At 35.9% G+C, this 22,127-nt stretch overlaps 2 long non-coding RNA genes across 2 annotated transcripts in view; one reads left to right on the plus strand and one right to left on the minus strand.

Annotated features, from left to right (window-relative positions):
- The window catches only part of LOC134670956 (uncharacterized), a 169,260-nt gene that overhangs the window by 146,155 nt on the left and 978 nt on the right, over window positions 1-22,127 (minus strand). The gene's annotated exons all lie outside the window — the stretch shown is intronic.
- Window positions 11,930-13,291, plus strand: LOC134671017 (uncharacterized). Its single transcript, XR_010099158.1, has 4 exons — window positions 11,930-11,981; window positions 12,196-12,210; window positions 12,602-12,655; window positions 13,271-13,291. It is a non-coding gene; the product is annotated as an uncharacterized LOC134671017 (long non-coding RNA).

Here is a 22,127-nt window from a genome sequence, read left to right on the forward strand (position 1 = left end):
TTGCAACGAGTGACGAATTTTAAAACACGGTCAAAGGGAGTGTTTTAACGTGCTTATTATAGCACCAGTGTCGTAATGTAGCACCAGATGTACTGATAATACTTACTGTTACGAATAAATATTTATACTGTAAAAAAATATCCCACCAAACACATTTTCATGTAAATTTTATTGCTATCGCTGCTGTCGAAACCATAAGACTCGCACTGTCAAAAAGTTGTCAGATCTCTTGTCGAGCCAAGCTTCAAACTCTACAAGCCCTAACTTCACTAACTCTACACCTTAGTCAAAATATGTGGCTTGGCTGTTTTGCTACCGCCACATGGGCATAAGGTGAAAAATTTATTAAATTCATTATTTTTAGGGTTCCGTACCTCAAAAGGAAAAATACTGAACCCTTATAGGATCACTCGTGTGTCTGGCTGTCCGTCTGTCACAGCCTATTCGCTCCGCAACTACTGCACCAATAAGTTGAAATTTGGTATACACATGTAAGTCTATAGCCCAAGGACATACATATAAAGCAAATAATAGAAATTCAAATAAAGGGGTTACTTTTGAGATGAATGATAAATAGAAGAAAAAAAAACTATATCTTGTTATAATTAATATAAGAGAATTAGAATAAGAATTAATATAAGAGAATTTTGTTAGAATTTTAATTAGTATAAGATAGATATGTATATTATCATGTTATTTTCTCGAACTCCCCATCGGCATACAAACCTCCTCAAGGTTTTGCCCACGATGGGTCTTGTAATAATAATGTACTTTATTTAGCTTATTGTTCAATAAATTTAAATATATATATATATATATATATTTATATATATATATATATATCAAATGAAGGGGCTCATTGTAAGAATCTCAGATATCTTTTTTCATAATTTTAAAATAAATAGTTCAGAAGTTATTTAAGAAGATACGCAAAAATGACAATTCTCCTCCCCCCTTATCTCCGAAACTACTGGGTCTAAAATTATGAAAAAAATACACATATTAGCTCTTTTCCTATAGATGACAGGAAAACCTATTAGAAATGTGCAGTCAAGCGTGAGTCGGACTTAAGTACCTAGTTTTCCGATCCCTACGGGTTTTTTTAAAGACATTTTACTCACTTTTCTCTAAAAAAAATATATTGTTAAAAATTGTGTAATGTACAGAACCCTTGGAACGCGAGTGCGACTCGCATTTGGGCGGTTTTTGTATTATACTTACATACAATAGTTCTTGTAGAAACGAAACGGCCAAGCCACACACTTTTGGTGTAGAGCTAGTAAAGTTAGAGGGCTTGTAGAGTTAGAAGCTTGGCAAGAGATCTGATAACTTTTTGACAGTGCGAGCCTTATGGTTTCGTTTGGGCAACATTTTACATCAAAATGTTTTTGATGGGATTTCACTTCTTTTTGTAAGTTGTTTATGACAATCTTCCATCCCCTAATTTAAAGGGTTGGGGGTGATTTACTATTAAAAATCCTGAAATAAGTATCTGGGGGCATCTGTTACACAATGTACTTCTTACTGATTCCCCATATAAACCCTTCACCCCGTAAGGGTAAACTTTGGGGTTGAAATCTGCCTTCACCCCGTAAGGGTAAACTTTGAGGTTGAAATCTATTCTATATCCTTCCCCATAACAATACCTATCTACATACCAAATTTCAACTAAATCGGTTCAGCGATTATTGATTCCCCATACAAAATGAAACCCCATCTTCATCCCCTTAGGGATAAATTTTTTTTGAATTTATTTGTTGTTTGTGTACTAAAACTATCTTACATACCAAATTTCAGCTTCTTAGAGGACTTCAGGAAGTACCCGGTATTGATGATCATCAAGTGAGTGAGTCAGTGACGAAATCGAAGTTTTTAGATATGAATAAAATCTAAAGTATAAGAGCTATGCAATTGATATGCTTAATAAGTCCGAGAACTTTGTTTATCTGGTATAATCCAACCCCAAGTTATGAGGGTTCCAAAAAACGACGAAGCGCTTCGAGAAAAGGTAGATAGTGCCCTTGCGCTTTTCTCGTCTTGGCGGGGGCACTGCCGTGCCCCCAGATGTTAAAAAATGAGACTACTGTAACTAATAAAGATTTATGTTTAGTTACCTACTATTTTCGCGTAAACTAGACAATTTTTATATCTTTAGTTATTAAGACCCAAAATAATTATTTTTACTTATTATAAATAAATCCTCCTGTTATGAAGTATCAAATATTGTTATTTGTATATGTATAACTCTTAAGTTAAAAACTGTCACATGTCAAAATGATTATTTTTTGCGGGATTAAGTAATACACTGGTAGTGTTTAATAAGGCCCATAATAGGACTTTTATAAAAGGTATATTTTCCAAGAGTATCGTAATATTTTTATAACTATTTTGGTATAATGAAGAAACTTAAATAAATGAGAAACCTATTTGAGTGAGTTTTTCATACTTCATATCCTGTTTATTAAAAAAAAACCATTTTAATTTAAGGTGGGCTGTATATAGGCATATACGGCCCACACGGAATATACAATAAGGTAAGTGAGGCCACTTACCTTATTGTATATTCAGGATGTATACCGTGTAATATTGAGCAGTTGGTTTATAATATACATATTATGATATTGACGTTGAATAGGACAGGACATGACAATAGGAACCAGAAATAGGTATAGTTGGTCAAACCAATTTGTCAGTAAATAAAAACAAAAAACTATATTCATCCTTTTCTTTTGGGTGCTAGTACTAGTGTACGTCAAAGATAGTATGATGATTCTCCCTGTCTATGTTTGAAATGAAACAGTCCTTTGACAAACTATGTATAGTAAAAAATAGTTGTGAATATCTTGTACATTTTTATTACAATATTAGTCAAGATAATGAAATATAGCTGGTCAAGCAAATCTTGTCACTAAAAAAAGGCGCGAAATTCAAATTTTCTATGGAACGATATCCCTTCGCGCCTACATTTTTCAAATTTGCCGCCTCTTTCTACTGACAAGATCTGATTGACCAGCTGTAGGTATTTTTACTTAATAAGATATTTTAATTTCACGTAATGTCCGCATCTAATTTATATATGTGCACGGTAAACAAACAAATGAATGATAAGAAAAGACAGACAGTGTTACTGAGCGGGAGGTGGGGCGAGGGGCGAGGTATAGGTAGGCTATGATAGGCCCTCGAGCGCCGCGCCGGCGACTGACGGACCAGCGCGGCGTATGTATGAATTTCGCGCCTTTTTAACTAGATTTTACTATTACAATGCAAGCTACACACAGAAATTTCTTACTTTCCATAATATGGCTGCGTATATTATTTTATAGTAATAGACTTATTTTTACAGACTCTAATTCAATATTAGATCTTATAGGACAAAAAACGCATATTAATTCTAAAGCATATATCTTATTCTTCTAGCTTTTTAGCTTGCCTATTAACTTATAAATTTAGATATGTTGTTGTGGATTTATTAAACTTTAATTCAATATCGACAAAATAATAAGCTAATTGTAGTTTGACAAAGAAGCACGTTAAAAAAAAATTCTAATAATTTTACATTATAAAGCGTCATACATATTATAAACAATGGAACTTAAACATTGCACTTTAATTCAATATTAAAAAATCATAACTAAAAATATATAAATACCTAATTTATATCTAACGCTCGTTCTAACTTTTCATCATATATAGCATATATGCTTAAAAATATGTCCTATATCAGATAAGTATCACCTTTTCAACTTTAGAATTATCAAAACTTTTAGTGCAAAAATCCGGTCCCACTATTGAGCTAATAGTGTTTAATCAGCTTTATGGCTGTAATCGCCAGATATGCGATTATGAATGGGATCCCTTTGTTTCCTATAAACTTATTGTTTCGAATATCGGTAGTCAGAAATTGATATCCATATAATTTATGGATATAAACATCAATAGTCATAATTTTTGTTAAGTATAACGTTTCATAGTTCTAATGTTAAACATCTATAATATTAAACGCTGTAATCTCAAAAGTTATAAAATTGTTGAGTATAACATTCAAAGGTATATCAATAATTATTCAGAAATATTTTAAGGCATATATTTTATCGGACTAAAGGTCGTTAATCATATCGTTTTAATGTCATCTCTTTGTTCCCCATATAATACAGTAAAATTATACATTTTGCGTTTGCGTCAAATCCGGTAGTTCTGATTTTTTGCAGGCTTGTTTATGATGTTGGCCCAATGAATAATCCAAGTTTGTGACCTCGAGCGCCGAACGCAACTTTGTCAAAAATCTAATAAACCGCAATTTTTTTAGATTTGGGCGATTATAACCCTATAGTACTAGTTTTTGATAGTAACTTCCTAGGGCGTTTTTAAAGTAGACTAAATTTGCTACAATAAGACACTAGAATTGTCTCTGTACATCTAATATTTTCCGAGATAAAGCCTTTCAAAATTTTACATCAGTTCTTAGTTATAATATAAGGGTTAGGTAGGTAATTTATATGGAATTCATCACCGCCAAGTTCTACAAAATATTTATATTCCATAAAAAGTGTATAAGTGCCTATTTAAAAAAAAAAAATTTTTTATTGAAAATAAATATTTTGTAGAACGTGGCGGTGATGAATTCCATATAAATTACCTACCTAACCCTTAGATTATAGCTAAGAACTGATGTAAAATTATAAAATTTTGAAAGGCTTTATCTCGGAAAATATTAGATGTACAGAGACAATTATAGTGTCTTATTGTAGCAAATTTAGTCTACTTTAAAAACGCCCTAGGAAGTTACTATCAAAAACTAGTACTTTAGGGTTATAATCGCCCAAATCTAAAAAAAATTGCGGCTTATTCGATTTTTGACAAAGTTGCGTTCGGTGCTCGAGGTCACAAACTTGGATTATTCATTGGGCCAACATTATAAACAAGCCTGCAAAAAACCAGAACTACCGGATTTGACGCAAAGTAACCAGGTTACAAAATTCGACAAAGTTACTGGATTAATAAACTTACTGTTTCGAATTTCGATAGCTTCGAGCAACACCGGCTTCCGACACGTCGGAAGGGAGGGGCCCAAGCGATATCTCGCCGTACAAATCTTTCTGCCATTTTTCGCGGGGGGAAAGGTGCACACAGTCGCATTTCTCACACACTTACGTACAAAATCCAATCTGTAATGACGACACATATACATAGAAAATGACACACGTCAAAGACAAATCTTGCAAACCTCGATCTCTTTTTATGTACGGACGAGTGACCAGTGTCACAACACGCACACTAACACATTTTCGTTGAAGTATGTCATTGTATTCTGAGAGATGAGAAGTCGGATTTGTCGCTCGACCGATCCGCAATTTGTACTGAGCGAGCAAAATCGATAAATCCAACAATTACTTGAGACTAAAATATAATAATTGTATTTAAATGTAATTTAACGTATATGTAAAAAAAAAATTACATGTGAAATGTAACACTTTCTTTTTGTAAATTTGATGTCCCCGACCTCTTTTTATAACAAAAAACCGAGCAAACAGGCATTTTTGTGCAGCAGTGTTCACGCGCGCGTCTGGACTCGGTCTAGTGAAAAATCCAAGTGCAACTAGTTTTATTACCCGCGCTAGATTAGATTGACGTGCTAATCTTGTACCTCGGCAGAGGGGAAATAGTGCGAATGCCGCCTCCCTTCCGTGTTGCTCGAAGTTCGATAGTCAGAAAATGATATCCTGTAATATTCTGACATTTAGGAGCTATAATATTAAACATTATGACTTTTAATAATTATGTCAAACAAAATGCTTTTTTAATGACATCCTTCATATAAGTAAAGAAAAATGAAATCTGTTTTCTCAGGTAGGTTCGTTAGTTACCTTGTGTCCCTCAGAGCGGAAATAGGAGCCCCGCGAAGCGGGGCTCCGTCGACTCATTGGCGGGACGAAATGGCTTAATAAGCTACATGAAAAATAAGAAATGGCGGGAAATCAGTAAACCAAACAATAAAAAATCTGTTTCCTCAGGTAGGTTCGTTAGTTACCTTGTGTCCCTCAGAGCGGAAATAGGAGCCCCGCGAAGCGGGGCTCCGTCGACTCGTTGGCGGGACGAAATGGCTTAATAAACTACATGAAAAATAAGAAATGGAAGGGAAATCAGTAAGCCAAATAAAAAAGAATCCCCAGGTAGGCAGACAAGCATGCAATTTGTTTTGTTTACTTTTATTACTATTGACAATATGACTAATAAAAATTATGATGGAAAAGTTATGGTCTAAAAAAATCGGAACTTAAAATTTAGGGAATGTAATAGAGCCCCTACTTATCATTATAACCTGTGATAAAAGACCTTACAACGACTATTGTAAGCAAGTTTATTGCCTTCAACATTATGTAATGGTATATTACCTTCTGGATTTTGAATATTATGAGTAACAAATTTTATGACTAACAATAATAATGACCTGCAAAAATCGGAACTGCAATTTATATTGTTAAAATTTATGACTATTGACAATATGACTAATAAAAATTATGATGGAAAACGTTATGGACTGAATAAATCGGAACAAAAACCTCCTATTTCCGCTCTGAGGGACACAAGGTAACTAACGAACCTACCTGAGGAAACAGATTTTTCAATAAAATTTTTTTTTTTAAATAGGCACTTATACACTTTTTATGGAATATAAATATTTTGTAGAACTTGGCGGTGATGAATTCCATATAAATTACCTACCTAACCCTTATATTATAACTAAGAACTGATGTAAAATTTTGAAAGGCTTTATCTCGGAAAATATTAGATGTACAGAGACAATTCTAGTGTCTTATTGTAGCAAATTTAGTCTACTTTAAAAACGCCCTAGGAAGTTACTATCAAAAACTAGTACTATAGGGTTATAATCGCCCAAATCTAAAAAAATTGCGGTTTATTAGATTTTTGACAAAGTTGCGTTCGGCGCTCGAGGTCACAAACTTGGATTATTCATTGGGCCAACATCATAAACAAGCCTGCAAAAAATCAGAACTACCGGATTTGACGCAAACGCAAAATGTATAATTTTACTGTATTATATGGGGAACAAAGAGATGACATTAAAACGATATGATTAACGACCTTTAGTCCGATAAAATATATGCCTTAAAATATTTCTGAATAATTATTGATATACCTTTGAATGTTATACTCAACAATTTTATAACTTTTGAGATTACAGCGTTTAATATTATAGATGTTTAACATTAGAACTATGAAACGTTATACTTAACAAAAATTATGACTATTGATGTTTATATCCATAAATTATATGGATATCAATTTCTGACTACCGAAATTCGAAACAATAAGTTTATAGGAAACAAAGGGATCCCTTTTATTCAACATCACATGAAATGACAGAGTTAACAAATAGTGTAACACATTTTTACAGATAAATCTTGAATAAGAAATTGGGTTGCACATCTAAGGGAGAAATAAATAGTTATTATAAATAGTTAGTTATAAATAGTAGTAGAAGGGGGAGGCCTATGTTCAGCAGTGGACGTCTTATGGCTGAGATGAATGAATGAATGAATTATAAATAGTTATATATTTGTTTCACAAGGGGGCAAAGTTGTTGTTCTTTATAGAGACGGCGCAGCCCCAAATTACAAGTGTGGGCTGTCCTTTGGAGAATAATTCGCAAAAAGGGGGGAGGCGGGATCGTAGACAGGTTTCAATGTCCAGAAGACTGTGGCCACTCATAACTGCTACACCTGGAAAGGGGGCAAAGTTGTTCTTGTTCCGTGGCTTTCTGTTCAGTAGCATGAAGTTGTATACTAATGGTCCAGTACCTAAGTGTGAGTAATGTTAACAACTGTATAATTACGTGATTATTTAATGTGACTTAGCTGTGTACTAGTTTAGATTAAAATGTTTATTTGGAAACCACTGGTTGATAGCTCAGTTAAAGCCGAACTTCCGTCTGGCGCCATTTCTGATTGTTGACAGTCTCTTATTGGCGCCAATAACGGAAGTTCACTTTTAACAGTCTATAATATTATTAAGCGATCATTTATGAATCAAATTGTCAAATAGTATACTTCCTGCAACATCTGTTGAAAATTGTTCATGATTAAAATGTTGTGACTAGTGATGAACTTCCGGTTGGCGTCCTTTCCGACAGTACATTTTGAATTGCCCGGGAGACAGGCTTGGCGGTCAACAGCTGTCATGCTATAACCCAATTTCAGTCAAAGCGCCGGTCATTTTCGTTGAGTTCATTATCAACACGTATCTGAAACAATAATAGAAATAAGTTTTATAATTTCCCGCGCCCCGATGGTTTAAGGGGCCCAAATATAAATTTAAGAAATTAGTTTAATTGAATAGTAATTTATGTGACTGCTACATAAAGAATGGCATTAAAACTCGAGCGTGGGTTTATGAAACGAACAAAGTGAGTTTCATAATAGAATCACACGAGTGTTTAATGCCTAATTATGTACAGTTACATACACTGCTTTATCTACACACATTATTACACATAATCTACATACATACTTATCATAAACTTTCTATGATAAATTCACTAACCTCATATTACAGCCGACATTGGGGCACTTTGCTCTCTAGTGGAACTCGCGGATTTGAGGTGGCGTCTCCGAAATATCTTTATCGCACATTTTACACGAAACCTTTTGCTATAGTAACTTTAAAAACAACAAAACAAATATTTTTTGAGCACCGTACAAAACTTTGTTCACGGTGCTCTTGTGGGGTCTTGCAAATCGGTTAAATGCGTTTTTTTTACTTACTAACTTAATTTATTATGTCAGCCATTCTCAAAGTATGTTCCGCGGCACCCTAGGGTTCCGCAAAGCCTCTGTTGGGTTTCCGCGAAAATATACTTGTAATAAAAAGAAAAAAAAACAGCTCTTCTATAGGTATATCTGGCCCACAGTGATGAACGAAAATTTTTGATTTGGGGGTCCGTCAAATATTTCGCTTGCCGAAAGGGTTCCGTCACCAAAAAAGTTTGAGAACCGCTGTATTATGGTTTAATAAAATAAATTCAATGCGGGGATGAGTAAAATTAAAACAATGTCCAACTGTTCCAGGCGGGGTTATAAAATAATGTTTTTCCGTTTTGTTTACATTCACAAGTAAAGTGGGAAGGGGTTACAGAGAAGAACGCTACCTACTTTTTAACCGTACGGCCGCGACGATCACTTAATCCGCTTAACAGATAAACAATGATCTATTTTTAGTGCACGAGAAAAAAAAATCAGCTCCACTAGTTACCTTAAACTGGCAATTTTAACTCTAGGGGAGAGCAGGATGAGACAGCGTACTATTAAGGATCATTAACATTTGTAAGTTAAACGACAAAGCACGTACCCGAGAATCACGTATTTCCCCGATAGGCACCTACCGTATCAGCAGCCACATCTTTATATCTTCTGTAACAAATTACTGATTAAACAAAATGACAAATTATTGATATCTCTTTTAAAGTCACGGGTATATACATCCCGGTCATTTGATAGGCGTGCGTGGGGATACAGATCCAACACGTAGAGGCCCTTTGGAGAAGTTTGCTGTTATGTAATACACCTGCTAGAACCCATTCACGGGTACAAATAGATACCCGTCAATCGGTCCCAACAGGCGTAGGGGCTATTGTAAATATAGTGGAGAAAAGTGCTGGTTATGGTGATGAATGTTGGCTGGTCAAAAGATTGGGCTATTGCTGAGAGGTCCGGACACCTGCCATAACAATGTTAGTACACGTTATCGAGGCAGGTGGTGACTCGCCGCTTACTAGATGGGCCCCTGAAACTGCCGTCGTATAGACGACCAGGGGCAACACCGGTGTGAGCGACTCAGGGGTGTCGAGAGGTGTGCGCCGCTTTCTACCCAGTGGCTGTTACCAGCCACTGTGCCAACTCGCGTCTTATGCATCTCAATCAAATCAAGAGTGAACAGGCACCTTCTGGGCGAGCTCGCTCCATCGTAGGCCACGTCTACGCCTCGGCTAGTCTGTGGCCATGAGTAAACCCATGCATAATAAAAAAAAAAAAAAATCTTTCACTTCCACCCCTGGAGCATATAGCTCTAACGACTCCTCTCTGGACGGCCAATGAAGGCAAGCCAGAGCTGAGAGTCCTGTGGGTCCCCTTGGGGTCCACTCCGACCGACGAAGACATGCCGGAGACGGAGACCCTGACCGACTCTCGGGAGCACTCGGGTCCGTGGGGTCGTTACTCCCCAACAGCTCGCCACAAGCTGCCCTGCGGGCAAAAATTAAATTATTGATGTCTTTCCCATCACGGAACAATGGTGTTCCGGACCTTTGGGAGGCGTGCGCGGAGCCGAAGCCAACACGTAGAGGCCCTTTTGACACTTTAATGAAATGTAAGGGGTACACCGAGCGGATGCTGCCCTTACCCGTGTCATGGGACGCACGCAGAGGCAGCACCCGCCAGGGTGTAAGGGCTATTGAGAGTTGATGAAATCTAAAATGAACTAGGTTATTGGGTGAAAGCGATGGACTAGTACTGAGCTATGGGGTAAAAAACCGGACGCCTGCCTAATAAAACGGTATGCAATTTTATTTCCGGCAGACGGTGACTCGCCCTCACAAGATGGGCCCCCACAAAAAAGCGACATCTAGGATGGCTCAAGGGCAACACCGGTGTGAGCGGCTCAGGGGTGTCGAGAGGTGTGCGCCGCTTTCTACCCAGTGGCTGTTAACAGCCACTGTGCCAACTCGCGTCTTATGCATATTTCACTTCCACCCCTGGAGCTTATAGCTCTAACGACTCCACTCTGGCCGGCCGGCTAAGGCAAGCCAGAGGCAGAGAATCCTGTCCCACCCACCCTCCTTGCGGGTAACAGAACTCCCCAGGAGCACTCGGGTACGTGAGGTCGCTAATCCCCAACAGCTCGCCACAAGCTGCCCTACGTTGACTGATTGCACTGGTAAAACCAGCGGGCGATGGGGTCGTCACATCCCTACGCCTAAAAATTATTGATTATTATTAAGAAGCCTATTTAAAAAAAAACCTTCCATGAGACACACACATATTAAATTGGTAAAGATTACTCGACGTGTTTCGATCCGTAACGAAGGGCAAGACAATGGGGCTAACTGACTGTAAAATATACTCTTTCAAATAAAAACAAAACCTTCAATTACAACCCATAAGTTAGACCAAAGTAATAGAAACCAATCTCCGCTTGTCACGCAAAAAATCAGCTAGAATGAAAAACACTACAACATAGGGCGACTTACAGCCTCAGAAATTAGGACTCTATCTAGAAGAAGATTTGCCTACCTATTGAAAGATTACAGATCCAAGTCGCTGGTAGATACAGACCCAAATGGCGAGCGGTGGCAAACTGAAACGGACACGGGTAAATGGTTATAAAGTTATAACTTAGTGTCACAAATTGATCATGTAGCTTATACATTGACACTGGTAACTCATCAAGATCGGCTTTATTTTTGATGCTAGTATATAATATATTACATGCACGCACATTCAAATAGTGGCCCTGCGAGCTTTACAAGTTCACATACCCCCATGGCTCTATCACTTCCAAAAATTCCAAACACCTAATCGACAAAAAAGTGTGTAGGTATACATTTTGAAACCTGGTCAATAAATTTAGGAGAATCGATTAAGGAATACCACCTGTAAAAGAGAACAGACAGAGTTATTACGAAAGCATTTAATTTAAACCCAACCTTCACATTCTACTATCACAACATTCACGTACAACCCTTCCTTATAGCTTTTCCGAAGTCGGGTAAGTAATTAATTCACAAACAGATACACGACTCTTAGCAATAAAGACAGATTCGATTAAAATCGATGTAATCGATTGGTTATGCTACGATCTATCAAAGAAATCTTATAGGAGCCTGTACTCACTGTAGGTACTCAGTTTTTATAGTGACGATGGGCCCAGCGAGATGCACATTGCTTGCGATAACATCATTAACTTTGGTAATAAATAATATAAAATTACTGCCACCTTACTTCGTTAAAAGTAATATCGATAGGTGTTGCTTTCTCTTGATGTTCACGCGAAGTCTAAAACAACAGTTTATAAATAAGATAAACTTTAGAATTTGGTAAAAATGGTTATATATTTATTTTTACACGACCGAAAGTTTAAACATCATAAATTATTAAACTTAAGGAATGGTACTAATTACAGGTCGTCGTAATAAATGTAAGTTTGTTTACTTTACTAGCTTTGAACGTACCTATAAACTTTTTTTTTAGCCTATTGTAGTGTCCCACTGCTGGGCAAAGGCCTCTCCCCTTGACTTCCACAACTTCCGCATTAAGTGCCTTCTCCGGCCAGCCACTGATGAAGGCGTCTAAGTCGTCCCGCCATCTCCGTCTGGGCCTGCCACGTCCGCGCTTCTTTTGCGGCATCCACTTGGTGGCAATACTAGCCCACCTATCCGGATGCATGCGGCAGACGTGACCCGCCGAGTCCCACTTCAGCCTGGCGGTCTTCTTCCACACGTCAGCTATGCGAGTTTTGGAGCACAATGTGGTGTTTCGGATACCTATGAACTATTTATAGAAATTTAATAAAATGTAATATTTTGCAGGGAGGGCGAGCACGATATCATAATGATGATTACTATATCATTCCCGAGGAGCATGTAAGGATTCTGCATGAATTATAACGATCTTTATAATTGTTTACGATACAAGTGGGGAAAAGAGGAAAATCGAAACGAATGGCGATAAAAAAACACGATCTAAGGGAGTGTTTTAAATTGACACGAGTTGGGATTTATTTATTCGCACGTGTATCGTACAACGTTTTACAGTACATGACCCTTTAAACATACGCACGGCCTCCCGTCCTGTCCTGTTTCCCGCATAGTGCGGGAAAGTATAGGACCATATGTACTGTAATACACATTATATCACAAAATAAGCGTAACGAATAAGAATTAATCAATACGACACTTTATTTTATAAATAAAAATATAAGATGTTAAGGGGAAGATCGCGACATATCTATGGCACATGTACATGTAGGTACATACACGATCTTAGAAGTAAACTAACCAAGAGGCCAATTTGAATGTATATTTTCATATATAAATAATGTCATTTCGCTTGTTTCTACGTCAGTCATTAGTATCTTCGCCGTGTGTGTCGCCCATATCTAAATTGTTATTATTTCGTTTAGATATTATTTTGCCTACTAGGCCTTAAAATCAAAACCACCAGAGTTTTCCCTCACATGACACATTCATTTCTTACAGTTTCAAAAAAAACCTGGAGAGGTAAGCCGATTTCAATTTCCAACCTTAGTAACTTCTTGAATAGTTATTTACGATACAAGTGCGGAAAAGAGGAAATTCGAAACGAGTGGCGATACATTAAAACACGACAGAAGGGGGCGTTTTAAGAGCCAACAGGAGTGGTCATTTCTCCATACAAACGTACTCGACTGTTTCTTCCGTGGGTTTTGATGCTAGAGCAATGATTTTTTCAACACAGATTAATATTGTCAATATATTGTTTTGTATATTTTTGTTTTTTAAGGCGCCCTTCAAAAATGGCCAAAATGGCCTCATTGACGATGCCGCAATGAGAGGCGTAGTATTCAAAACTGATATCAATTATCCAAAAAAGCAAAAGGGTCCGACACAGATCATTTCATAATCATTTAGATTTTCAAATTTGGTTACGATTGATTAAGTTTTGGAGGAGGAAACAGTCGAGTACCAAACCTCGATTTTTGAGATTTTTAATACGTAGGATTTTTCGCCTTGTCCTTATCGCACTAGTTTTAGTTTCCGTTAGCGAGACGGGTAAATTTACCAAAAATATTTAAAACTCAGCTCCTGTTTCGTCTTAAATATACACGTGTTGCGAATTACACGCACATGTAATATCGTAAAACTTTATAATTAAGTGAATTAGCTACTTGATGGTAGGATAATTTTAGCCTAATCTCAATTGGAAGTGCTATTACGAAGCTAACTTACTTGTCCAAAAAGTTGCTTTGTTGTCCCTCGGACACCGAAAATATACTGTACTGCCTTGCCCCGTACTTGCTACCATGTGTCGTATTTCTTATTATTTTATCTGCGTTGTAACTTGTAAGTTAGGTACCAAGTAACCGATCTTAAATAGAAAGGATTCCAAAAATATTTCAGGCAAAAATAAAAAAAGACCATTGCTAAGTATATTTTTAGTGTTCCGTAACTTAAAAGAAAAAAAACGGAACCCTTATAGGATCACTCGTGCGTCTGTCTATCCGTCTGTCACAGCCTATTTTCTCGGAAACTACAGAACCTGTTAAGTTGAAAATTGGTGCATATACAGGATGACTCAGGAGCCGTGAGCAGGATTAACACTGCGCATTTTGTAAATTATAAGCAACTGTTTCGTATCAGTATTAGTGAGATTAACGTTAATTTTCTACTCGTGTTGAAAAAAAAATTAATAAATCTATTTAGGACATGCATGGTCACCCTAAAATTAGAATACTAAACTACCGATATTCTGTGTCAATTTGAATGTCATCACTGTCTTACTTTTGAAAACTCGTATCTCACTCAAGTTTGACAGTTTATTTTCTTCGTGATCAAAATGCTGTCATTACGGTTAAAGAGGTTTTATGTTTATTGATTAGGTCTAGTAGGGTAACCATGATTGTAGAGAGTTAAATACGTCCTCACCAAAAAGTTAAAAATAGGAAAAAGTGTCGTTGTTTCACCTAAATACGACGGTGATCGATCAATTGGGTAGGTAAAGTTTTTTGAAGATAGTCAAATTATATTTTTTTCCGATAGTATTCATTATAGCGATCACGGAAATGCAGTTCTTTTATTTTTATTTCATTTTATTGATTAAATATAATTTTTTAAATGATCGATATGACGTTTGTGAGATGGAATGGCAGTTTTCCGAGTAATTCCTTTGCGCGCAGTAAATGGGACGAGATAGAAAAAACGATGTCAACTGTCAGTGTCACTTAGCTCTCATTCCCGAAAAATAACGGACAAGCCTCATGTTACCTTGCGAACTGCTATTAATGTTATCATTGAGATTTTCGACGACCTCAGCAAGACCCACGGACTTCTGATTCCCCACGACATCTGCGCGTATTTGGACAAAGATTGAATTTACTTTCGATAACTTGGCACTGCATAATTATTGGACAACGTTTTCTTCCCCACCCTTACACGACGGCCCCTGCGCTGACCCTTGGACAGAGTTTTGCAAGAAAAATAAGCGAGTTCATGCGAGATTGCGAGCAGATTCTACAAATTTGAAATTATTATCATAACAGTGATAAGCACAATGCCGTTGAATTAGAGGAGCAATGGCCGTACAGGAGTACGTATCCGTGAAATACATAGGTACATAAAACTTTCTTCACTTGTGTTTTGATTTTTATTATTAAATTGCCATGAGCTGTTAAGTTCGTAAACAAGAAATCGGTCTATTTTTTTCTAACAATTTCAACCATCTGTTAGTTTTGTGTGGTTATCCTCATTTTATGAATGTTGTTCTTATTTTCAGGTGGATGTAAACATTCATTGGCGGTATTATACTGATGGCTAATTAGAACCATTGAGCCATGACATACTTCCTTGCAGTGTTATTCGGCTAAGCCCCGAGCATCCTGTGAATCTGAAGGATATAATTATTTCCATAAAAAAGAGCAATCGAATTAGGACCAAGATATCCCGACAATCTAAAGACATTTTGTAAAAAATGCAATAAAATGAAAATAGGAGACTCTCTTATTTTAACAATGTTACAAGATCATGACAATGTTATGGTCTATACTTATTAAAATTTTAAAACCAACATGTCTTTATCTTTGACTTGAAAATGTACAAATGATTTGGGTTAAGTTTTATGAAATGCAACTTAGGGGTCATCCATTAATTACGTCACACCAATTTCTAGGTTTTTTGACCCCTCCCCCCCCCCCCTTGTCACACTTGGTCACATTTGGCAAACCCCTCCCCCCTAGTGTGACGTCACATTTTTTCTACGAAAACGCCAAATCGAATTAAGTAAGTACCTAAGTATTATTAATATTTTATCAAAATATTTTTGACGATATAAATATTATTAATTTTATAACCCAAAACTGCTTAGGAAAGAATATTAAACGATTAAAAACTATTTTCGTTTTAAAAACTTGTTATTTAAATGTACAGAGACTAAATAATTTAAATAAATTTTCGGTTACTGATGAAGTTAAAGTGACGTCACAAAGTTTGTGTCTCCCCCCTCCCCCATGTCACAATATGTCACATTTTCTTGACCCCCTCCCTCCCCCTAAACGTGTGACGTAATTAATGGATGACCCCTTATGCTAAAAATCTATTATTATTATATGTCAAATTATCGTGAACTCGATGTTGCTTAAGGCGTATCCAGATTAGTCAATTTTTCGCCAATCTGATTAAATTGCCCGATCGAATCGGGACGTACGGACGCAAACGCCAATTTGGCTCGCCGAATTCAACCGCCGATAATGACCGATAAAATGAGGTGCGGACACAAGAACACCAATTTGTGAGGCTAGTATTTTCGTTATGGGGCATTTTTTCAATTTAAATGGCTCTAATATCACCATAAATCTAAAATTGGAGATTGACGCCAATTTCATTTCTGATCAAATCGACCGATTTGATCAGTCCCGTCTGGATACCGCTTTAGCACCGCGAAAGGGCGCTGCGCGGTGCGCGCGGATTGACGCATGCGCGTACCGTATGCTTAGTATCTATGGTAATACTAGTGGCTCTGTGAGCTGTAGACCTCGCGAGCTGAGCTTAAAACTGAGTAAATGTATGGCTTCGTTGTTTAGAAGAATTTAGAGAATCTAATTTGACAATTAAAACCTTAACTATCGAACCTGCTTACAAAATTCGGGAATTGGTTTAGAAATGCGACCAGTAGAGTAGAACAGATGGACATACGAAACAATTTTTGGCTAACAGGCCAATTCAAACGTACACTGATATCAGAATGACGTCTAACTGATGTCATTTAGTTATCGTGCATTTCGCTGGTTCTTGTCCGTACATGTATTGGCGCAAGCGAGACGCACGATGACTACTAAATAACATGATAAAAATATCATTCCGATGTCAGTGAGCGTGTACACTTGCCTTAGGGCCGGCTTACATATTGATTAGTGTTTAGAATGAGTTCATACATTTGCTACTAAACTTAAGTACAATCTCGGTCGATTGATGTACGAAATGACATTGATATGTTACAGATTTCAATTGTTTGGTTGAGTTAAATGTAATGCCCGTGTTACAACAACGCTATATGCTACATTTAATTACTTTTTAAACAAAAAAAAAAAAACAAAAAAGAAAACAAAAAAAAATTTTTTTTTTGAAAATTAACTATGCCATTTAGTTCTTATAAACGTACTTAACTATACCCCGAAGTTAACGGAATTCAATAAAAACACGGTGTATAGTAAATTAAAGAAAAACAATACGAAATTTATGTGTAAAAAAATACAAAAAGTTATAATATCCCAGCATACAATTACTGGGGATCGAACCCAGACCCTCTGTGCAAACAGAAAAAGCGAACGTTTACAAACTGAGCCAAATAGTTCTTAGATGGGTTGACGAAATTTAGCTACTCCTTCTCAAATTAAAATTAGTTAAAATTAAATATCTAAATACCGCCTATACCAGCGATAATTTTTTTCTGCATTTTTTGCTATTAACTCTGTAAACATGTTTCAAAAAGAAAATAGGCTTATGATATCGATACGACTATTTGTTTAGGCGCCAGGTATCACGACTCCGCCATTTTTAAAAAATTCCAAAAACCGGATTGACAAAAAAATTTTATTTAGTCATAAAATTCGGTCACAAAATTTCACGAGAATCGGTTAAGAATTGCGACCTGTAGAGGAGAACATCCGGACATACGAAAGCAAAATGCCCGAGTCAAAACGTAGACCTTCGCTTCGCTTCGGTCAATAATTTTAAAAAATATGCAAATAAAAGGCGGCAAAGTTTATTCGTTGTGCAATACTCAATAAGTTACCGCTTGTTATTTTAATACTCGTAATAAACAAAATGAGTTCAAGTGACGAAAACGACCTGGAATAGACGGCACACCGCCTCATTTGAAAGCAGAAGCAAACTTAATAATGAATAACTAGCTTCCTGCTAAGTCCAGGGACAAATACAACAGGACTTACGACATGCTCATGCTGTGGAAGGACAGCCAAAACGCAAGAAACACCTACTCTGAAAGTGGTTTTTAGCGTATTTCTGTGACCAAGTGAAAACTAAAAAGCCATCTACATTTAATATAAACTAAGAATATGCGTTGTTTTTTTAATTGTATTCGCGTCACTTTACCCCTATTAAATACGCTTTACTAAATTGAATTTGTTTTATTTCCTCACATAATTTGAGAATAGGTAGTCCTTACTAAGTATACCTCAATGGAAGCAAAAATGTAGTATTTTTGCGAGTTGATACACTTGCTACTTGTGTATAGTGGCAAATGTATTAAACCCGCAATCAACACTAATCAATATGTAAACAGGCCCCAACGTGAAGCACATTTACCCTACAGACATACCTATCCATATTGACCATATTTGAACCTTTCAACTCTCTTCAAGGGCACGCCACACAGCGTGATCCTATACAGGGTGATTCAGGAGACGTGAGCAGGACTAACACTGCGCATTTCGTAAATTATAAGCAACTGTTTCGTATCAGCATTAGTGAGGTTAACGTTAATTTTCTAGTTGTGTTGAAAAAAAAAGTTTTTAATTTATTTACGACATGCATGGTCACCCTACAATTAGAATACTAAACTACCGATATTCTGTGTCAAATTGAATGTCATCACTGTCATCAGGTCTGGTTACTTTCGAAAACTCTTATCTCACTCAAGTTTGACAGTTTATTTTCTTCGTAATCATAATGCTGTCATTACGGTTAAAGAGGTTTTATGTTTATTAGTTAGGTCTTGTAGGGTAACCATGATTGTAGAGAATTAAATTTGCCCTTGCCAAAAAGTTAAAAAATAGGAAAAAGTGTGGTTGTTTCACCTAAATACGATCGTGATCGATCAATTATCAGTTACTGTGTGTGCAGGATTAGTCCTGCTCACGTCTCGTGAATCACCCTGTATACTGTTGTAATGTTAATGCTTAAGGATAATAATTTGTGGATTTATAAAATAAAACGAAACGAAATTTACTGGATTTATATTATATTATTTTGGATTTATATTATAAGTTTTCTAAAGTACAGTCGCCATCAGATATATTGGTGCAGCTAGGGTGCTCATAAATATCTGAACACGCCTCTATTATCAGGGCGTGCGTGTTCAGATATTGTGAACACCTTGCCGAGCCCATATATAATAGCCAATAACGACCTAGTTATAAGACTATTACAATCTTAATCATTATGTATGTATAATACAACAATCACGTTTATATAGTCCTCACAAACGTATAAGTTACCATTTTGGCCAATATATCTTCAAAGTTTGGCACCGAATCGCTGTTAAACACTTTGGTGTGCTCAAATACGCTGAATTTGGAAAGTAACGTCTGTACTTCCTACAAGACGGTACGACGCACTTTTGAGTTCATCTCTGTAATATTCTATTTCCATTCGAACGTTTCCGGGATCGTCTCCATCTATTGTGTTGATACTGAGATCCAAAATGATTCGTGTAGCAGTCCAAGAGTCGTGGTGAAGGCGTTAATGAAAATGTTCTCCAAGAAGCAGTGCCAAGTAGTCGAAAGCAATCGTTATCATTATCAAAATATCCGTGTTGATCGTGCTAGGGACGTTAAAAATACTTATTCTAGAAATCACACCGACATCCAATTACAAGAAAACACAAATGTTTCGTCCGACCATTATTTTCCAATTATTTGCAAGTTATTTTCCAAGAATGACACTGACAGTTGACATCGATTTTTTTTCTATCTCGGCCATACTGCGCGCAAAGGAATTAATTATTCGAGTCTGCCATTTCACCTCACAAACGTCATATCGATCATTTAAAAAATTATATTTAATCAATAAAATGATATAAAAATAGAAGAGCTGCATTTCCGTGATCGCTATAATGAATACTATCGGGAAAAAATATAATTTGCCTATCTTCAAAAAACTTTACCTACCCAATTATCAGTTACTGAGTGTGCAGGATTAGTCCTGCTTACGTCTCATGAATCACCCTGTATGTAAATTAGTGGCCCAAAGATGGACGTGTAACGTAAACAAATGAATTTTAAACATGGAGGCTACTTTTGGGGGTTAAATGAGAAAGTTAAAAACGAAAAATTTTCAAATTATAGCGTGTTATATGTATATCAAATGAAAGAGCTCATTTTGAGAATTTCAAATTATTTTTTTATTTTAAAATACATGGGTTAAAAGTTATTTAAAAAAAATTGGCAAAAAATTACCATTCCCCTCTTTTATTTCCGTAACTACTGGGTCTGGGTCTACGATTTTGAAAAAAAAAAACACGAAATAGTTCTTTACCTATAGATGACAGAAAACCCTACTAGAAAAGTGCAGTCAAGCGTGATTCGGACTTAATGTACGGAACCCTTGGAACGCGAGTCCGACTCGCACTTCACCGGTTTTTTAAAGTAATTGCACTAGAAAAATCTATTAAATGGCGTAAATATGCTAAAAATATCTGTAATTTCATATATAAATATTTTTTCTATGATTATATTATAAGTTTAGAAATTGATCTCAATGATCATTGTGATCATTTCCGAGGTAGAACGAGAAATGACCAAATACATCAGGGGTGTTTTGCCTGGGACACTTTTTCAGTCTTTTTTGTCAACATATTCCATCAAAATAAACCCAATCTTTAAATTTTATTACACTAAGTATAGACATACCTACAGAAAGTGCTCTTTGTACTGTAAATACATTGTCTATGTTTATCTCGTATTATCTTGACTTTAGCCCTCTGCCATCACCATGGTTTAAGTCGGAATCTGGAATCTCTAAATACACTGAGTTAGGTAGTTGCTAATTTATAGATAACTTTAATTTGTTTAACTAATTATTTTGTACTCATTTAGTTTCAGAAATGGGTTTGTATTTCGTTCTACTGCTACAAGTATTAAGCTACTAAGCATGATTTAGACTTAGATTTATTTATTTCATAATATAAAATTACGATATAAATGTTTTATTTTTTTATTCTAATGTTCCATTATAGTTTCAATATAAATTATTTTACACAAATCTATACGAATTTATATTATGATCGTCAAGTAGGGAAAATAACAATTGAGTATAGTAATTATACAAATGTCAAGCAATACACAATTTAAAAACCATTATAAGCAATCGATTGATTAACTAAATTATTAACAATGTCAAATAATATAAACACAATGTCAAAATGGCTAAGCTGAGCACGGATATCTCAATACAATTACAATCAATTAAATGTGTACAAATTTTCTTTAATATAATAATTCAATGAATTAAAAGTTAAGCATGAAATGTGTGTTTGTAGGTAGGTATTGTTAGCTGCATTGCACATTATGTATAAACATAAGTAGTATTTATTTGATAATTAATAAAAAAAAAACTAATTTCAGTGGGTAGGTACTTTACATTACACAAATTTAATTATATTATACTTGTAATATTCATATAGCCTAACCACAGCCTGCAAAAGTTTCGGTTACAACAAGGAAATCATCTAAACTAGGTACTTTACGCATCTGTCAAAAAGTTCGCGTGTACACATGTTTGCCTTTATTAAGCCCAAATTTTTTGGATTGAGGAGAATGCGACATAAATTAAAATATTAACACATTGCGACATAAATTTAATTAGAACAGAACGTGTAGGTACGTGCTGCAATTAAATAACTTAATTATGTAACAGTACATAGGTATATGTGATATTTGTGATACTAGTGGGCTATGCTGGTTATTTACACACGAGGCGATTTTGTCTATTACAATTTACTTCATATTGTCTTTAACCCACAGACTACTACAACTAGAAAACCGCTACAAAAGAAAACACGAGTGAGTCAATGTATTCACTATCTATGCGTATGTACCATAACTGTGTCCAGTCATACTTATTC

This window comes from Cydia fagiglandana, chromosome 14, assembly GCF_963556715.1.
Source record: "Cydia fagiglandana chromosome 14, ilCydFagi1.1, whole genome shotgun sequence".
In the NCBI taxonomy this organism is placed as follows: Eukaryota; Metazoa; Arthropoda; class Insecta; order Lepidoptera; family Tortricidae; genus Cydia; species Cydia fagiglandana.